This window comes from Bufo bufo, chromosome 3, assembly GCF_905171765.1.
Source record: "Bufo bufo chromosome 3, aBufBuf1.1, whole genome shotgun sequence".
Lineage (NCBI taxonomy): Eukaryota > Metazoa > Chordata > Amphibia > Anura > Bufonidae > Bufo > Bufo bufo.
This window is the reverse complement of record NC_053391.1, coordinates 572,617,195-572,637,394: the sequence shown is the minus strand read 5'-3', so window position 1 is coordinate 572,637,394 and position 20,200 is coordinate 572,617,195. Positions and strand designations below refer to the sequence as shown.

The window sequence follows — 20,200 nt, the reverse complement described above, 5'->3', positions numbered from 1 at the left end:
ATAGAAAGAAGGGTATCTGCCTACTAACTACAGGGATTTTTAAACAGTCTCACAGTGGTTTTGTAGATCACGTTTTGTCTATGTAGATGATTTAATGAGAATCAAAATAAAAGTTACGTTTTAAACTAACAGCATGTGTAAAGAGACGCCTTATGGTCAGATGACCAAATGATATGAATTCTTAATAATGGTGGCACATCTGGTACCCGGGTGCTGCATGTAGCATTTTTTGTGCCGAGGCGGGCCAGCATGTACGCCGGGTACAGTGAATTCCGGCAACGGCTGGAATTAAGGACGCAGACGTGAACCCAGCCTAATATGCACCAGTCTTGATGGTAGATTCTGGAGGCCAAGATGAAATGCTGCTGCTATTTGAATATATAGGCCATCCCTTCACATGCAGTACCTTTTCATTAGTCAGATTTCTGCTCTTTGCTCACAAGCTGTTGTGCTCATGGCTCCGTCACAATCATGGTGAAACAAGAAGTTGGCTGACAAGGCTGCAGCATTTCCCGGTGATTTATGCCGGTTTTATTTTTCTGCAGTTTTAAACACTCTACACTTCAAAAGTTATGATCTAGATGGCTTGTGTATTCACAAATAACAGCTTTCCCAAGAGATTTCTACACAATTCATTGTGTGGCTTTTCTAAATATTATTGAAGGTTTCATAAAATTAAAATGTCTTAGCATAAACGCTGGCAGGCCCGCTTCTCTTCTCGGTTTCCTTTCCAGATCCTCTTGGACTTGTTTAGCCTGCACTTCAGGCAAGCAGAAGTAATACTCTGAGCACCAGAAATGCTGACTGTGAGAAGATGACCGCCGAGGTCACTGCATTAACCTGACTGTAATGATGCCGCACTGCAGTAATGATGTGGGTCAAGGAGGTGAGGAATAGAAAAACTACGGTAAGATACAGTAATAGTCAAAAAAATGTATACAACTCGAGATAAAGAGCAAAGGTGAAGATCAGCTTCAAGTGGCAGGAAAACAAAAGTTGCTCAAGGGATGTGCAGTAAAATACAGTATGTTAGTAACTTGTCCCATCATGCTTGGGGTGGCCAATGTGTCAAGCACCACTTGATGAGTTGAGTGTCTAATCTGCCCACAAATTAAGCCCTTGAAACCCTGGATGTTCTCAGAAAATCACATAAAACAGTCATCAGTTATCGGACATTTCTTTCATAGGTCTACATGGGAGCTCATTGAAATCAGGGCTTCTCAACTTAAGTGGACCCCAAGTAGAGAGGTTCCTCAAGTCTTAATATTACAACTGTTCCAGGATGACCATTGTAAGTTGAAAATATCGTAACTTGGGACTTGATAACTATATAAAACTAGTAAAACACCCAAAATGTCAAGTCTCAAAATAAGAACAGATCATACAAGTCCTTACTTATCAAGGTCAGCATGCACTGCTGCAATCTGTAAATCACTTTCTACATGGAGGATGGGAGCTTGTTCTGGATCCAGTACAGTGAATACATGGTACCAGAAAAGTAAAATACAGCCACCTCCCAGGGCCCCCAAGGACCTGGCACAAGCAAAGAGAAGTGCAAGACATGTAGCATCGACCAGGACTGTAGAGAGGCACTACAAGGGAGTCAACCAGCACATGCACTTCAGTAATGCAGGCTTTTAACCAGCAAGATCTCCATGCAGATTTGCTGACATTTCAAGTGGGGTCTCTTCTGTTTATATGGACATACCTCAATCAAGGTCTACAAGGCACTATATCCAGGTGTTTTTAGTAGTCCCATGGCCTGAATTAAGCAGCACTGTACATGCAACATTGAAAGCAGGACCCCAGAGAGAGTCAATCCCACAACAATCTAAGGCCTCATGCACACGACCATATGTATTTTGCGCGCATTCCGTATTTTGCGGAACAGCTGGCCCTTAATAGAACAGTCCTGTCCTTGTCCGTAATGAGGACAATAATAGGACATGTCCTATTTTTTTGCGGAACGGAAATACGGACATACGGAAATGAAATGCACACGGAGTACCTTTGTTTTTTTTTTTGTTTTTTTTTTGCGGACCCATTGAAATGAATGGTTCGGTATACGGTCCGCAAAATAAACGGAACGGACACAGAATGAAAATACGTTCGTGTAGGAGGCCTAAGAAGGATGATGGCCTATCTAAAGGACAGACAACCCCCTTTAAAGAAAATACTTTAAGAGACTTGCATTTTCATCACCTGTGAAGAAGAAGAAGAAGTGGGTTGTATGGGGGTTTCTGTGGTCACACTCCCACTGAACAGATATTTATGGACTAAACATGAAGGTGCATTCCCCAATGACCCTTGTCTAGGGGTGGAGTGTAATCCTGCAGCTCTGCTCCATCCATCAAATGCAGAATTAAAAAGACAGAATCATATTTCTTTAGTAAATCATATAGGCCTCACAAATCAAGTGTTTCAAGTTAATATTTGCATAGAAAAATAACTATGTTAGAGGTTAAATCGTCCTTTGGCTCAGTTCTTCCTAGAATTGATGAGTCCACACAAAATTCTGGATTTGGAAGGCTCCAAAGCCAAAAGCAACATTTTGGTATTTTATGAAATTTAGCAATCAAGCAGAATACTAAACAAAGCAAACAGCATAACCACACACACGGCAATGAACTTCTGTCTTCTTTTTGCAGTATGTTTAGACATGTCCACGGACGGATCATTCAAATGGATCCTGATAACTCATACCGGACCAATGCCAAAGAGCTTTAGTTTTGCCATGACTTTTTTGGTTTAAGGTTTGCCTTGAATAAAGGTGACGACCGGTATTTTAAGAAATTTCTGTAAGAGCAGGAAAAAAATAAAAATAAAAAAAATAACCATTACACATCTGTTTAATCCCTCGCCACTCCCGTACCGCCATCTTGGTAGTCCTGCTGGTCCTCTGGATAGGTCATCAATATCTGATCAGTGAGGTTCAACATCCAGCACTCCCGCAAATCAGCTGTTTGAAGAGACTGCGGCCTACTCACAGCTTACCTAGCACAGCACTAGGGCTGAAACGATTACTCAATTAAGTAATTTGACAAAAAAAAAAAAAAAAATCGCATAGAGGATTCGTTTGTGTCATGTGACCACGGAGCGGGAGTGAAGCGCTTGCTATTACTTACCGCTCCGTGGTCACCCGCCAGCTGCACTGGATCCTGACACATGGTCAGGTCATAGTGCACGTAAGCGCGCACTATGACCCAACGCTGTGTGACGTTGAGATCCAGTGCAGCGACCGGAAAAAAAAGGAGGAAGGAGCTGTGGAGCAGAGCCCCTACAGGAAAGGTAAGTATTTTATTTCACTGGCACTGGAGACATGGCACTGAAAGGGGACAGCCGACAATGGATGGCATGGAGGGGCAGATGGGAGTGGGGGACATGGAGGGGCTGATCTGATGGCACTGGGGGGAGTAGGGGACATGGAGGGGGTGATCTGATGGCACTGGGGGGAGTAGGGGACATGGAGGGGGTGATCTGATGGCACTGGGGGACATGGAGGGGCTGTTCTTATGGCACTGGGGGATCTTATCTGATGGCATAGGGGGACATGGCCCTGAAGGGGGACAGCCGACAATGGATGGCATGGAGGGGCGGGATGGGAGTGGGGGACATGGCAATGGATGGCATGGAGAGGCTGATGGCACTGGGGGAGTGGAGCTAAAGGCACTGGGGTGGGGGAGAGCTGAAGGCACTGGGGCAACGGAGCCGATGGCACTTGGGCTGATCGCACAAGGGGGTGGAACGAAGGGTGTTGGGAACTGATGGCAGGTGGTCTGATGAGTTTTTATAAAGGAAAACAGTCAATAAATTTTTTCATATTAGATTACTCGATTAATTGTAAAAAATAATTGATAGGATACTCTATTACTGAAATAATAGTTTACTGCAGCCCTACACAGTACATTGTATGGCAGCTCTGCTTGGTACTGCAGCTCAGCTCCATTCAATCGAATGGGACTGGGATGCAAATGAGCCATGTGACCGATGAACATGATGTCACTGGCCTAGCAAGAGAATGGAGTGCTGAAGTCTCTTCAAGCAGCTGATCGGTGGGGGTCTGACTCCTGACACCCCCACCAATCAGATATTGACCACCTTTCCTAAGGATAGGTCATCTATATCAGTCTCCTGGAAAACCTCTTTAAGTGCTTTGTTGTTCTTTTTTTTGGCGTATCATTTCTGCAACCGTTTTCTCTCTGTCACAGCTAGATACAGCTGGTGGCAGTTAAAAGATGGAACTGAGCATGTGCGACCACCTCAGCAACGTTACTGAGCTGGACAGAGAAATAAAGAAAATAAACAGCAGGTGGCACTACACAGATACATTTTACCAAATAACTCAGTGGTAAATTTTTAATTACATGCAATTACAGAAGTATTCAGATCCAGGTGTTGGTTTGAAAAATGTAAAGAATTTTTCATAGTAAAACCCTCTTTAATACCAATAGATAATGGATGGAAAATGATGATGTCAATTTGCATTCAACTTTTAATCATTTGACATCGGTCGCAAACTTAGGCTACTTTCACACTTGCGTTCGGGGTTCCGCTTGTGACTTCCGTTTGAAGGCTCTCACAAGCGGCCCCGAATGGATCCGTACAGCCCCAATGCATTCTGAGTGGATGCGGATCCGCTCAGAATACATCAGTTTGGCACCGTTTGGACTCCGTTCCGCTCAGCAGGCGGACACCCGAACGCAGCTTGCAGCGTTTTCATGTCCGCCTGGCCGTGCGGAGCCAAATGGATCCGTCCAGACTTACAATGCCAGTCAATGGGGATGGATCCATTTGACGTTGACACAATATGGTGCAATTGCAAACGGATCCGTCCCCCTTTGACTTTCAATGTAAAGTCAGGAGTCCCTATTCTACCATCAGATCGGAGTTTTCTCCAATCCGATGGTATATTTTAACTTGAAGCGTCCCCATCACCATGGGAACGCCTCTATGTTAGAATATACCATCGGATTTGAGTTAGATCGTGAAACTCAGATCCGACAGTATATTCTAACACAGAGGCGTTCCCATGGTGATGGGGACGCTTCAAGTTAGAATATACTAAAAGAACTGTGTACATGACTGCCCCCTGCTGCCTGGCAGGTGCTGCCAGGCAGCAGGGGGCAGACCCTCCGCTGCCTGGCAGGTGCTGCCAGGCAGCAGGGGGCAGACCCTCCGCTGTATTTAACTCATTGGTGGCCAGTGCGGCCTCCACCCCTAATTAAAATGACCGACCCCCCATCATTGGTGGCAGCGGAGAGTTCCGAACGGAGTCCCAGTTTAAATCGCTGGGACTCCGATCGGTAACCATGGCAACCAGGACGCTACTGCATTCCTGGCTGCCATTGTTACTTAGCAATTTTAGAAGCATTATACTTACCTGCGATGTCTGTGACCTGCCGGGCGCTCCTCCTACTGGTAAGTGAAAGGTCTGTGCGGCGCATTGCTTATAGCACAGACCTTTCACTTACCAGTAGGAGGAGCGCCCGGCAGGTCACAGACATCGCAGGTAAGTATAATGCTTCTAAAATTGCTAAGTAACCATGGCAGCCAGGAATGCAGTAGCGTCCTGGTTGCCATGGTTACCGATCGGAGTCCCAGCGATTAAACTGGGACTCCGGAACTCTCCGCTGCCACCAATGATGGGGGGGGGGGTCGGTCATTTTAATTAGGGGGGAAGGGGGGGCCGGCCGCACTGGCCACCAATGAGTTAAAAACAGGGGGGGGGGGGGGGCCGCACTGGCCACCAATGAGTTAAAAACAGGGCAGAGGGGGTGGCCGCACTGGCCACTAATGAGTTAAATACAGGGGAGGGAGGGAGGGGGCAGTCATGTACACAGTTCTTTTAGTATATTCTAACTTGAAGCGTCCCCATCACCATGGGAACGCCTCTGTGTTAGAATATACTGTCATATCTGAGTTTTCACAAAGTGAAAAATCAGATCTGTAAAAACCAGTTATGCAGACGGATCCGTTCTGAACGGATGCAAGCGTTTGCATTATAGGAGCGGATCCGTCTGTACAGACACCAGACGGATCCGCTCCTAACGCAAGTGTGAAAGTAGCCTTAAAACACACACACACTGCAAATAGTGTGACCCTAGCATCAATCATCAGTGAAACATCATTCACTACATCCAACTCTAATATGCTATATGGCCATTGTGTGAGCTGGATAACTAGGTTACCCGCCCTTGTGCAGAATGACTGACAGTTCCAGAACAAGACCTCCAATCAAGCCATGGAGCAGTAGAAAGCAGGCCTCTTGCAACCCTTGAACGCTATTATCCCCTCTACTCGCTGGCAGGAGCTGCAGAGCAGACGTGACCAAAATGATAGACCTTTGTTTAACATTTCGGTCACACGCTCCGTGCTTCAAGCCCATTTGTGATGGCTGGGGAGAAACAGGAGATGTTTAACAAAGCACAGAGGAGCAATGAGTCTCTCTTCTTCAGGAGGAACAGAATAATAAATGCGAAGAGGGGCGAGCTTGAAGAAGAAAACGAGAACTTGGCAGGTCCTCAAAAATCCCTTCACCCCCTGCCTAGCTGGAAATGGTTTGTTTTCATCTACTAAATTATATACAGTGTAGGGGCAAATCTGCTTTCATCTTCCTCGTGACTGAAATAGGTCTGTCTTGAATAACGTATGGAGAAGGCCAGCATCCCCGTAATGGGCTGGACTTGTCTCTGCAGAAATCTCAGATCGATGACATGGAGGTCTATTATTCTGTAATCACCCATGAAATGCTATTGTTAGAAAACCTGAGTATGTGGAGAAGACGTCGAGGACATGGTGGCAATAACAGAGCGGCCATTACGTAGCTGATGGCTCTCAATATAAGCCATAGACTATTAGAAACGTACATGACATTGCAGTTTCCCATACAATGAAAGCATCTTAAATTCCAGGCAAACTGCCGGGCCAGATGTCATTAGGAGAAAGCCATTTTTAAACATGTAGCGACATGGAGGGTGACAATTATGAACAAATCCTTCATGATGGGAACCTGAAGAGGTGCCTGTTCTCACTGAAGAGACCTTCTTTCCAAAATGCTATAATGTCCTAACCACCAAGTGTCAGGGACCACAGAGCTTGTAATGGATTAAGAGCAGTCACTTCTACCGATATGAAAGGGGTTATCCCATGACTGATGAAAATCAGACATCATACAGTGCATGACAAAAGGAAAAGATTTAAACTGAGCATGTTCGACCGGCTCGGCGAGACGGACAAAAATATAAGGAAAAGAAGAAACTGCAGGTGGCGCTATACAGATATATTTTATTGATTAATTCAGTGGCTATACAATTTTTTTTGTTACATGCAATTACAAAAGTATTCAGTGCTGGCTTAAAACACATGATCTGCACTCGGACGCTCCAGAGCATGGACTGTATGGGTTTCGGCAGCCAATGGCAGGCGGTGATGAGAACGAGCCTCCCTAGCATCGCCGGTGACGCTACGGAGGCACGTTTCCAATCCATCACTGGCTGCCGTACATTGTCTAGTGGCCGTGCTTAGTATTGCAGCTCAGCCCTATTCACTTCAATGAGGCCGAGCTGCAACTAGGCCATTTGACCAATGAACAGTGACATCACTGCCTTAGGGAGAGTCTGAGGCACTCAGGGAGCGCTCTGCCTCTTCTAACAGCTGATCAGCAGGGATTCCCCCACAGATCTGATCTTGATGACTTGATAGGTCATCGATATCTTTTCCCGGACAACCCCTTTAACAGCGCAAAACATTTTCTAGACAGAGTGTTCCTTTAAAGGACTGATTACAAGCTATTTCTTCTTGCATACAGCACCTTGTACGGGTAAAGAGTCTTATAGGCCATGTAATGCCCCTCCGTAAAAAGGTATGCAGATTATCTCTCTTTCCAAAAAGAAAAGAAAGCTGTGCCTCTAATGCCTCCAGATGTACGGCAGTTATCCTATAGGTTAGTAGTGACCCCGAATACTACATTATGTTATCTACTCAGGCCTTACAGCACATTCTCACCTTTGAACATCACTTTATAGGTTAGATATAGCTGGACTTTGGAGCTTTAGATGCTAGATCGTTCCTGAAGCCCAAGAGATTACAATGCCCATACATTTCATTGGCTGCTGAGACCCCATGATGTACAAGGCCCAGACAAATGCATTTTACATACATAGAAGGTTAAGTGAATTTATTTAAAAATGACATAATCTTGCACTGATCCAACGTTACGGTCTATATCAGGCCACATTCAGACATGACAATGAAAATCTGCAGCAACATACTGTTGTTCCATGCCAGTGAAAGGGGTTATAAAAAAAATTATAATAAATAAATACATAAAATGTTGCAGAATGTTTAGGGTTTTCATTTTGTGCCCGTAGGGTGGCAGTGTACCACGCGCCTGACCACAGTACAGCGGTTTACAGAGAACTGCCACAGGTTTTATGTGCTCACCTGCACTTGCAACGAAATTTACAGAAAACCGGTAAAACACCGATTTTGCTGTGTGGTTCAACAAAATACTGCTGCGTGTCCGCAACATGGAAGCCTCGTCCTATCATAAAGAGCAGCATTCACTATTCTACAGGCTTCAAAGCTGCTCTCCACCTCAATATTATTATTATTTAGGCTACTTTCACACTGGCGTTTTGGCTTTCCGTTTGAGAGATCCGTTCCGGGCTCTCACAAGCGGTCCAAAAGGGATCCGTTTTGCCCTAATGCATTCTGAATGGAAAAGGATCCGCTCAGAATGCATCAGTTTGCCTCCGTTCCGTCTCCATTCTGCTTTGGAGACGGACACCAAAACGCTGCTTGCAGTATTTTGGTGTCCGTCTGACGAAACTGAGCCAAACGGATCCGTTCTGACACACAATGTAAGTCAATGGGGACGGGTCCGTTTTCTATGACACAATCTGGCACAATAGAAAACTGATCCGTCCTCCATTGACTTTCAATGGTGTTCAAGACGGATCCGTCTTGGCTATGTTAAAGATAATACAAACGGATCCGTCCAGAACAGATGCAGACGTTTGTATTATCTGAACGGATCCATCTGTGCAGATCCATGACAGATCCGCACCACACGCCAGTGTGAAAGTAGCCTCATTATTAAAGCGCCATTCATGCCATAGCGCTGTACATTTGAAAAGGGGTACACATACATAATACAGACAATTGCACCAAGCATGAACAAGACTAGTTACAGACTGGTACAGAAGGAGGGCTTACAATCTACATGTCCCATGCTAGTTCACGCAGCTTTTTCTGGTCATTTGGAGACATTGTATAATAATGTGATGGATTACGAAAAACAGATTGCCTCACTGCATTGTAGGGTCTGGATGTCTTGCTTCAAATGGCATTTATCATGCACAGAAAGTTAATACGAGGCACTTACTAATGTACTGTGATGGTCTATTTTGCCTCCTTTGCTGGCTGGATTTGATTTTCCATCACATTATACACTGCTTGTATCTGGGGGTTATGGCCACCGCTGCAGCGCAGATATGAGGTGGCCGGGATGGGAGCGTGCCTATGTGCACTCCCACAGTCCTGGCCACCAATAGGGTGCAATCGTGACCACAGTTGCTGGATTGCAGGGTGGTCGAAACCCCTGGAAATCAGCAGTGTATAATGTGATGGAAAAGCCAACAAAGTAGGCAATATGGACAATCACAATACATTAGTAAGTGCCTTGTATTAACTTTATCTTCATGAAAAATGCCATGTGCTGAAGTTAGACGACCTCTGAGGTTGTCCAGGTTCAGAGCTAATCCTGGACATAACTCCTTTTTCCCCCATTCAACCACTCATTTCATGCTCCGATGCTTTCCCTTGCCCTGCACTGTATAGCTCAGGGCAAGGGCTTTTTCTTAAGATCCATTGACGTACCAGGCTAAGGATAGGGCAACGCTAAAGACCGCCAATTAGTGACGGTGACGTCACTGGGTTCACTGCTAGGCGGAAGCCTTCACCTAGCAGTATAAAAATGTAAACAAACAGCCCTTGCACTGCGCAATGCATCGCAGGGCAAGGGGGAGCATCAGATCATGAAATGAGGGGCTTAATGGGGGAAGAAGGGGCTATGCCGGGTTCAGCTCACCTGAACTTAAACAATTCCTTTAAGTGTCTATGAGCAATCTTGCTGACAGTTTATATATATATATTTTTTATATATATATATTTTTTATATATATATATATATATATTTTTATATATATATATAAAAATATTATAAAATCCTCATGGTGATTTATTGGAAACTGTCAGCAAGATTGCTGATAGACACTTAAAGGAATTGTTTAAGTTCAGGTGAGCTGAACCCGGCATAGCCCCTTCTTCCCCCATTAAGCCTTATATATTTATATATATATATATATATATATATATATATATATATATATATATATATATATAGTGAAAAATGGCGGCACTGGCTCCAAAGAGAGAAGGCGGGTGCACGTCCCAAAGGGAATGGACTGATTTCCCTGGTGGATATATTCAGAAAAATGAGCGGCACTCCAGAAATAAAAGCAGTGAACCCTTTATTCACACCAGTGGTGCAACGTTTCGGCTCTGGTCACGAGCCTTTCTCAAGCTTGAGAAAGGCTCGTGACCAGAGCCGAAACGTTGCACCACTGGTGTGAATAAAGGGTTCACTGCTTTTATTTCTGGAGTGCCGCTCATTTTTCTGAATATAACTATATCTATATATATATATATATATATATATATATATATATATATATATATACACACACACACACATACACATATACATATACACATACATACATATATACATACACACACACATATACATACACACAAAAATATAAATGCAACACTTTCGGTTTTGCTCCCATTTTGCATGAGCTAAACTCAAAGATCTGAAACATTTTCTACATACACAAAAGACTCAAATATTGTTCACAAATCTGTCTAAATCTGTGTTAGTGAGCACTTCTCTTTTGCCGAGATAATCCATCCCACCTCACAGGTGTGGCATATTAAGGTGCTGATTAGACAGCATGAATATTGCACAGGTGTGCCTTAGACTGTCCACAATAAAAAGGCCACTCTGAAATATGCACAGTTTTCCCTTACTGGGGGTCAGAAAAACCAGTCAGTATCTGGTGTGGCCACCATTTGCCTCACGCAGTGCAACACATCTCCGTTGCATACAGTTGATCAGGTTGTTGATTGTGGCCTGTGGAATGTTGGTCCACTCCTCTTCAATAGCTGTGCAAAGTTGCAGAATATTGGCAGGAACTGGAACACGCTGTTGTATACGCCGATCCAGATCATCCCAAACATGCTCAATGGGTGACGTGTCTGGTGAGTATGCTGGCCATGCAAGAACTGGGATGTTTTCAGCTTCCAGGAATTGTGTACAGATCCTTGCAATATGGGGCCGTGCATTATCATGCTGCAACATGAGGTGATGGTCGTGGATGAATGGCACAACAATGGGCTTCAGGATCTCGTCACGGTATATCTGTGCATTCAAAATGCCATCAATAAAATGCACCCGTGTTTGTTGTCCATAACATACTCCTGCCCACACCATAACCCCACCGCCACCATGGGCATCTCGATCCACAACGTTGACGTCCCGCCCGTTCTGCAAAATGCGAAAGGCACACGGGTGGCTTCCGTTGTTTGCGGACCTCAAAAAACAGCACGGTCGTGTGCATGAGGCCTTGGACAGGTTTGTGAACAATATTTGAGTCTTGTGTAGGTAGAAAATGTTTCAGATCTTTGAGTTCAGCTTATGTAGGGTCTGGATGTCAATATAGCAATATATATACTGCTCAAAAAAATAAAGGGAACACAAAAATAACACATCCTAGATCTGAATTAAATATTCTTCTGAAATACTTTGTTCTTTACATAGTTGAATGTGCTGACAACAAATTCACACAAAAATTAAAAAAATGGAAATCAAATTTCTCAACCCATGGAGGTCTGGATTTGGAATCACACTCAAAATTAAAGTGGAAAAACACACTACAGGCTGATCCAACTTTGATGTAATGTCCTTAAAACAAGTCAAAATGAGGCTCAGTAGTGTGTGTGGCCTCCACGTGCCTGTATGACCTCCCTACAACACCTCTGCATGCTCCTGATGAGGTGGCGGACGGTCTCCTGAGGGATCTCCTCCCAGACCTGGACTAAAGCATCTGCCAACTCCTGGACAGTCTGTGGTGCAACGTGACGTTGGTGGATAGAGCGAGACATGATGTCCCAGATGTGCTCAATTGGATTCAGGTTTGGGGAACAGGCGGGCCAGTCCATAGCATCAATGCCTTCGTCTTGCAGGAACTGCTGACACACTCCAGCCACATGAGGTCTAGCATTGTCTTGCATTAGGAGGAACCCAGGGCCAACCGCACCAGCATATGGTCTCACAAGGGGTCTGAGGATCTCATCTCGGTACCTAATGGCAGTCAGGCTACCTCTGGCGAGCACATGGAGGGCTGTGCGGCCCTCCAAAGAAATGCCACCCCACACCATTACTGACCCAATGCCAAACCGGTCATGCTGGAGGATGTTGCAGGCAGCAGAACGTTCTCCACGGCGTCTCAAGACTCTGTCACGTCTGTCACATGTGCTCAGTGTGAACCTGCTTTCATCTGTGAAGAGCACAGGGCGCCCGTGGCGAATTTGCCAATCTTGGTGTTCTCTGGCAAATGCCAAACGTCCTGCACGGTGTTGGGCTGTAAGCACAACCCCCACCTGTGGACGTCGGGCCCTCATATCACCCTCATGGAGTCTGTTTCTGACCGTTTGAGCAGACACATGCACATTTGTGTCCTGCTGGAGGTCATTTTGCAGGGCTCTGGCAGTGCTCCTCCTCTTCCTCCTTGCACAAAGGCGGAGGTAGCGGTCCTGCTGCTGGGTTGTTGCCCTCCTACGGCCTCCTCCACGTCGTCTGATGTACTGGCCTGTCTCCTGGTAGCGCCTCCATGCTCTGGACACTACGCTGACAGACACAGCAAACCTTCTTGCCACAGCTCGCATTGATGTGCCATCCTGGATAAGCTGCACTACCTGAGCCACTTGTGTGGGTTGTAGACTCCGTCTCATGCTACCACTAGAGTGAAAGCACCGCCAGCATTCAAAAGTGACCAAAACATCAGCCAGGAAGCATAGGAACTGAGAAGTGGTCTGTGATCACCACCTGCAGAACCACTTCTTTATTGGGGGTGTCATGCTAATTGCCTATAATTTCCACCTGTTGTCTATCCCATTTGCACAACAGCATGTGAAATTGATTGTCACTCAGTGTTGCTTCCTAAGTGGACAGTTTGATTTCACAGAAGTGTGATTGACTTGGAGTTACATTGTGTTGTTTAAGTGTTCCCTTAATTTTTTTGAGCAGTGTATATATATATACACACACACACACATATATACACGCAAACTGTATAGATAACTGTAAAGAAAATTGTAGTAAAGGTGACTAGTTTTACTGGCAGCACATGATCTCATAGCTCTGCTATGTACGGTAGTAGCAACACACCATGAAAGCAGATGGGCAATTAGTACAGTCATTATTATACATTAAGTTGGTTGACAATACAGCAGCCTGAAATCTGCTGACAGCTCTGATGTTCGCCGAGTCTTCCAATACATGGACTGCAGTAAGATGCCGGCATGCTGCAGTTCTCTCTCCATAAGCAGGACCCGGAGAAGAAAGATGTCAGGGTAGACTATAAACAGGTTCTGGTAGAAGCCTTAGTATAAAAGCAGATGTTTTATGGAAAGGAAGGCAAAAAAAAAAAATAATATTTGCGACCGCATTCCTCCGTCTACAATGTTTCTTTTCCAAATATGAATAACAGGAATAGAATGAGAAAAACAAGCTTGTTTTCACGAAGCTCCTGCTGAAAGCAGCTGAAAGATCACAGCCTTGGACATGGCCAAATGGTTTTCTTTACAGGGAAGCAACGCCGTCTCGTGTCCCATTATAAAACCGGGCACCCGAAACAAAGGAGACGCTGGTGAGCCCCACAGCTGTGCTCCTCTACTGGGAAGGGCCACCATCAGGTTCCTATCAGTGAGCTCACGGCACATCTGCGAGGTATACGTTACAAGAGAAGCTGGCATTCGCTGTTGACACACGTGGGAGTTAAACATTGACATTTACAGCCATTATAAGCAAGCATTCCTGGGGCAGTCAGACCTTCTGCTTATCTCCCAAAAAATGTTAGTTTTTTTTCCATTAGTTTACTAAAATCCAAAAGATAAACAAAAGATAGGAACGGCAAACCAACCGCCCAACTATTCAATGGGCAAAGTGTCGCCACGACGGAATCACAAAAGGTTACAAGCTGTAAAGCAGAGACACAGGTAGTATCACGTGCCGACACAATGAAGACGCACCCCAGGGTAAACATGGTGGACTAGTAGTCATACCTAACCCTTTCATTAAATATTCTTGTGGAGAAGATTACAGTACCACGCTACTTCCCATGTCACATCCACAGGGGGTCACAAAAGTGGAACGCTGGGATCATATCTGACGTTTAAAAAGTTTGGACTAGGCTACAACTGGTCGCTGTCATTTCAACAAACTTATGCTCAAAAGATGGCGATAGTAATAACTAGTAAACTTGCACATTATTTCATATACCAAAAATTGCATTTTCTACCCAAAAAGATAATGCCCAAGGACAGGTCATTAGCAGTAGGGGTGGGCTATATGGCCTAAAATCTATATTGCGATATAATTTGAAGAATGTGTGATATATATTGTGATATATTTTTTTCTTCTGCATGTATACAAAAAATACAAATTACAAAACTTGGCCCAGAGCCAGTGCCATCAGCCCCATGGCATTTGGCAATTGCCATCATCATACATGTCCCCCAGAGCCAGTGCCATCAGCCCCCAGCCCCATGGCATTTGCCATCAGACATGTCCCTCAGAGCCAGTGCCATCAGATCAGCCCCATGGGCATCCTTTGCAAATAGATCCCCCCCCCCCCCCCCCCAGAAGAATTGCTATAACTTACCTTTCCTGCAGGGTGCTCGGCAGTCCACAGGTGTCGCATCTTCTTTCCAGCATGCATTGGGCGGGACCTGACGTCACAGACAGCGGAGTCGGGAGCCGGAGCCGCGGAGCAGTGAGAAGCTTCTTCAATTCACCACTGCTCCGTGGTTAGATCACGGTTCGGCGATATATGCGACATGGACAAAATCTGTATTGTTGCACAGATTCATATCGTGCATATCGCATATATCGCCCACCCCTAACTTAGCAGTCTCTCATGCTTTTTGATTTGCTGTCCAATGCCTGTTGTCGTCAAGTGAAATCCGCCTCTAGTGGCAGAGACAGATTACAGGAACCGGCACGACCATCTACTACATACAGCCTGTGCATATTCAAAGAAGGGGTCCAAATAACACCGCTACATGAGCCAGAACTTACTTTAACATGATCTCTATGGCACAAGTGCTGCCCATGCCTCTAATTCAGTATACATTGAATTTACACCTACACTTTATTTGCCGATTAGTATTCAATGTACTTAAGGCTGCAGTAAACAAATATTTTAGTAATAGTATTCTATCATTTTTATTTATTACATCTGATTTCCATCAGAACACATATCAGCTCAAACTACACCCCCCCCCCCACCCAAACCAGACTATCACAGATCGCAGCCACAGATAAGCCCCCCTCCCCAAGTCACTTAGCCTTGCCCTCAAATTAGTCCCTCATGCCGCAAGCCCGCAATCAGACCACCTGCCACCATGATCACACCTTTCCTTGTTGCAGTGCAATCAGAGCCAGACCCCCATGCCATCCATTGCCATGTCCCCCAGTGCCATCAGATCAGCAGCCCCTCCATGCCATGTCCCCCAGTGCCCCCTTGATGGCACTGCCATCAGCCCCTCCATGCCATCCAGATTGCCATGATGTCCCCCTTCCCCTGTGCCTCCACGCCATCCACCATGTCCCCCACTCCCCCAGATCAGCCCCTCCATGCCAAATCACAGGTGCCCCCATTAACCCCTCTCCATCCCCCCACCTCCCGCTCATATCTCTTTATACATGCCAAATCACTGGTGCCCCGATTAACCCCTCCCCCTTCCAATAACTTTATACATGCCATTGCTAAATCACAGGTGCCCCATTAACCCCTCTCCCCCCCAATAACTTTTTACATGTCAAATCATAGGTACCCCTCTCCATCCCCCCACCTCCCTCTCATATTTCTTTATACATGCCAAATCACAGCCTGGTGCCCCAATTAACCCGTCTCTCCTTCCCCCGCCGCCAATAACATGCCATTACCAATTCACAGGTGCCCCAGTTTCCCCCATGGCCCGCCGCTGGTTCTGCTAACTTTATACTTACCTTTAATGACAGTGCTACGTGTCCGCAGGAGACGCATCTTCATCCCAGCATTCACTGGGACCTGACGTCCCACACCATCAGCCAGCGCGCTGACGGTGTGTGTACGCAAAGCCCTGCAGCGCGGTGCAGAGTCGGGACTTGGGAGGCCACAGAGCGGTAAATGAGAAGCTTCATTTCACTCCCGCTCCATGGTCATGTGATTCAAACGATTTCTTTGCCTCGATTTCATTGATTTAATCATTTGGGGATCCATGTAGGACATTGGTAATTCCCATCTAGAAATATCCCGGCTCTGGCAAATATTGATAGGGCAGTTCGATAATTCCGAATTATAGCCGTACATTATCTAGGTAAGGGCTGCAGATTGGCATTAGAAGAGTAAAAAGATTATCGGGCTTGCAGGAAATTGACGTTTCACACCCAATGTGGCAAGTACTTTCATTTTCGCAGACAGTGAGCCACGAAGACACAGTAGGCAATGCCAAGAAATAACCTGGCCCATGCCACCGCCTATTGTCCAGTTGACGCAATTCCCTTCATCCCATGGCCTACAACTGTGCATTCTGACATCTGTGGCTTGATCTTACTTGCCTTTACTCATATTTTGCACAGGAAAAAAAAAAAAATCCTACCCTTAAAAAAAAAAAAAAAAATTATAATAATCATAATAATGGAGAACGTAAGAGAAGACCTCACTAAGAAGAAGACCATAATGATGAACACTGCTCCGTGGGTCACTCACAAAGCTGTAAGAAATGGCTGTTAACGACTCAGGCGGTGTAAAGAAACCCTCCTGCCAGTCAGGATCACGGGATAAAGGCGCCACAGGAGTTTTTGTGTTTATTAATATTATTGTGTTTCGATTGAGAGACTTATAAATTTAAGCCATGTAAGCCCCCACTGGGGAGCTTTTCTTTGGTAACTAAATTTCATTACAGATAGGATTGTATTTGTCGTGCATGTCTTAGGCAATTTTAGAGCGGTCAATTGGGGGCATAACTGTGTTTCGGGTAAAAAAAAAAGAAAAAGCTGCACAAAGTATGTTATTGTTACGTAACCTTTTAATGTCTCAGGATCCAGGACAATGTTTAGGCCATGTATAGGAGATCCATTTTGGGAACAAACACTGTGGTAGGTTATACTTTGGTGAACCTACAGCAATACCCAATATATGCCTTTTACTCGACTCCCATATTAAGTGTCCATACTGAGAACTAAAATTCTCTGGATCTTCTCTGATAAGTTGTAAAACTGAATACAAGGTGTCTATGCCATCTGATAATGGCCTCCAAGTTTTTTTTTCCGAAAGTTTAGCGTTGATGGCCTAGCCGCAGAATTCTGCACATGTGCCGTCCTGAATGGTTGTATTAATCTACTTTCATCTCTGAAAGAAATCTATAGATAACATTTAGACATACACTACCAGATAACATCATAAAAACCAATAGGATAAGTGTCCGGTTTGGTAATATACACGGATCAAAGGTTAATGTGAAACTAGAACTACTGGACCATATACCCAGCAAATACAGGAAATGGGCAACAGAAAACCACCAAATATGACAAAGTCAAATAATACAGAAACACGAACACAATGTGAACACAAATGCAAGATAATTTTGCACTTGGTTCCGGATTTTGACTTTATTTGAATATATTCATGCGAACAAGGCCAACTAAGTGGCCATATATTACAATGCCTGACAAGCAACAGGAGCCATCTGGAAAGGAGTTGGATATGTTTCAGTTTCCTCCAGCAGTTCTTTTAAGGATCTGGCCATGGCCTTGGAGGGAGATTGAACAACCTTTCAATCATTTTTTGCTTTCCTTTCCTTATAAACATTTTATATATATGGAGTCTGGACCCAGCAATAAAACATTTCCAAAATGGTGCAAACAAACTATCTGATTTACAACTGGTCAACAATACTCAATCTGCCTTCTATCTGCTGCGTTAAGTTTCGGAGCTCCTGATACACAGTTTACAGCCTGCTCTTATTTTCAACTTCTCATGTAGGAGTATCCCTCCCAGTTATATATGCTGAATCTGTGCATCCAGGATGCTGCTGTCTTCACTAGCTCTCGTATACAAGTACAGCTTTATTCCTGGACTGATTTCTCCTTCTAGGGATCATGAGAGATATGCTCTGCCTTGTGCCAACAGTCACTGATGCTCAGAAGAGCAATATATTGCCCTCCCTAGTTTTTCCAGAAGAGTATTGACATAAATTCACAAATTCACCCCCCACGGTCCCCTGCAAACTGCCATGTGCCGTCCTTCCTATGTACACTCCAATACAATACAGCCTCTGATCTGCCCTCGCTGAAGATCCAGATGCTTTGCTTCCTCTCCACACCTAAATCTGACATGTACAACACTGAGATGTACAACCAACACAGAGAGGAGAGAGAAAGCGGAGAGAGACATCTATCAGAAGAACTGGGACATTCAACTACGTGGTAGTTACACAGACTCTACAGCACCAAATTGTAGGAAATTTTAAATAACATTTACTTAATTTTGCATTTAGGAAGCAAATAAAACAATAAAAAAGGATTTGCTAACGTTCTCAAATGTTTACAATACTGCTAAACAGTAACTGAAAACAATAATCAAGTTGTACACAAGCATTCCTAACCAAAATCACTGCTGGAAAATGGATTTTGAACATGTGACAGCTCGCCTTGTATGTCGCTACAGTATGTATCAAATATCACATGGAAACGACTGAAGAAGAACTGTGATTTGCATCAGAAACATAGTAACCAGACCCAAGAGGAAGCAAAAGGTCTTTATCCAAAATACTTCATTACAGTAAAAAGTATCAAATTTACAGCCACAAGAATAAGAGGCTGTTGGCGAGTTTCTGAATCACTGCTGGAAAATTCTACATGATCATTTTATAGCTTAGTATTTTTTTTATATCCAAAGAATCAAAACATTAAAGGGGTATTCCGGTAAAATGACGTTATCTCCTATCCAACTATTACATCAGTGGGGGTTCTACCGCTGGGATCCCCACGGCTCATGAGAATGGGGCCCCATACCCTCCACAGCCCTCCTGAAACAAATGGAACGGCCGGATGGCATGCACGTGGCCGCTCCAACACGCTCATAGAAATGAATGGAGCAGCCACGCACATGTGTGATCGGCCGCCCCGCTCATTTCAGGAGGGCTGCAGCAAGTACGGGGCCCCCGTTCTCATGATCTTTGGTGGTCCCAGGGGTAGGACACCTACGATCTAATAGTTAACCCTTATTATGTGGATAGGGGCTACCTTAATCTAACCGGACAAAGTGACATATTACCATTAAGAATTCCCGCCCCTTTTATACTTTTTTTGCGGAACCACCACCACATAAAACGCAATGATCTTGATCATCTACTATTATTATCAGACTCCTCGACAGGTTACTGGTCGAACCTACTGTCCCTTATATCAGATACACTTGCTAATACATGTAATATACAGTATGCCCAAGTGGTCCTTCTAGGAGTCTGGAAACAATCCTGACAGCCCTTAGAGGAGCTGTATTGGTGGGGATTTCCTTACAACAGGCAGAATTGTAAGATTCCGGTATGGGGGATTAATATGGGCAGGTTTCTTTATAAAAAAAAAAAAGGTCTAACAGACAATAGGTCTTAATGCCCACAGTAAGCAACCTCAGCTTTCATTTGGCTAACACACCCGCCCGGCACCCCTATAGAAATGCCTATTCTTGTCCGCAAGCTGCGGACAAGAATAGGACATGTTCTATCTTTTGCGGAGCTGCGGACCTGAAGATTGGGGCCGCGCTCCGCAAATGCGGATGCTGACAGCACACTGTGTGCTGTCCGCATC

The 20,200-nt window shown here is 44.8% G+C and overlaps 1 protein-coding gene across 1 annotated transcript in view; it reads right to left on the bottom strand.

Annotated features, from left to right (window-relative positions):
- LRP1 (LDL receptor related protein 1) overlaps positions 1-20,200 on the bottom strand; it is a 297,752-nt gene that overhangs the window by 232,472 nt on the left and 45,080 nt on the right. The gene's annotated exons all lie outside the window — the stretch shown is intronic.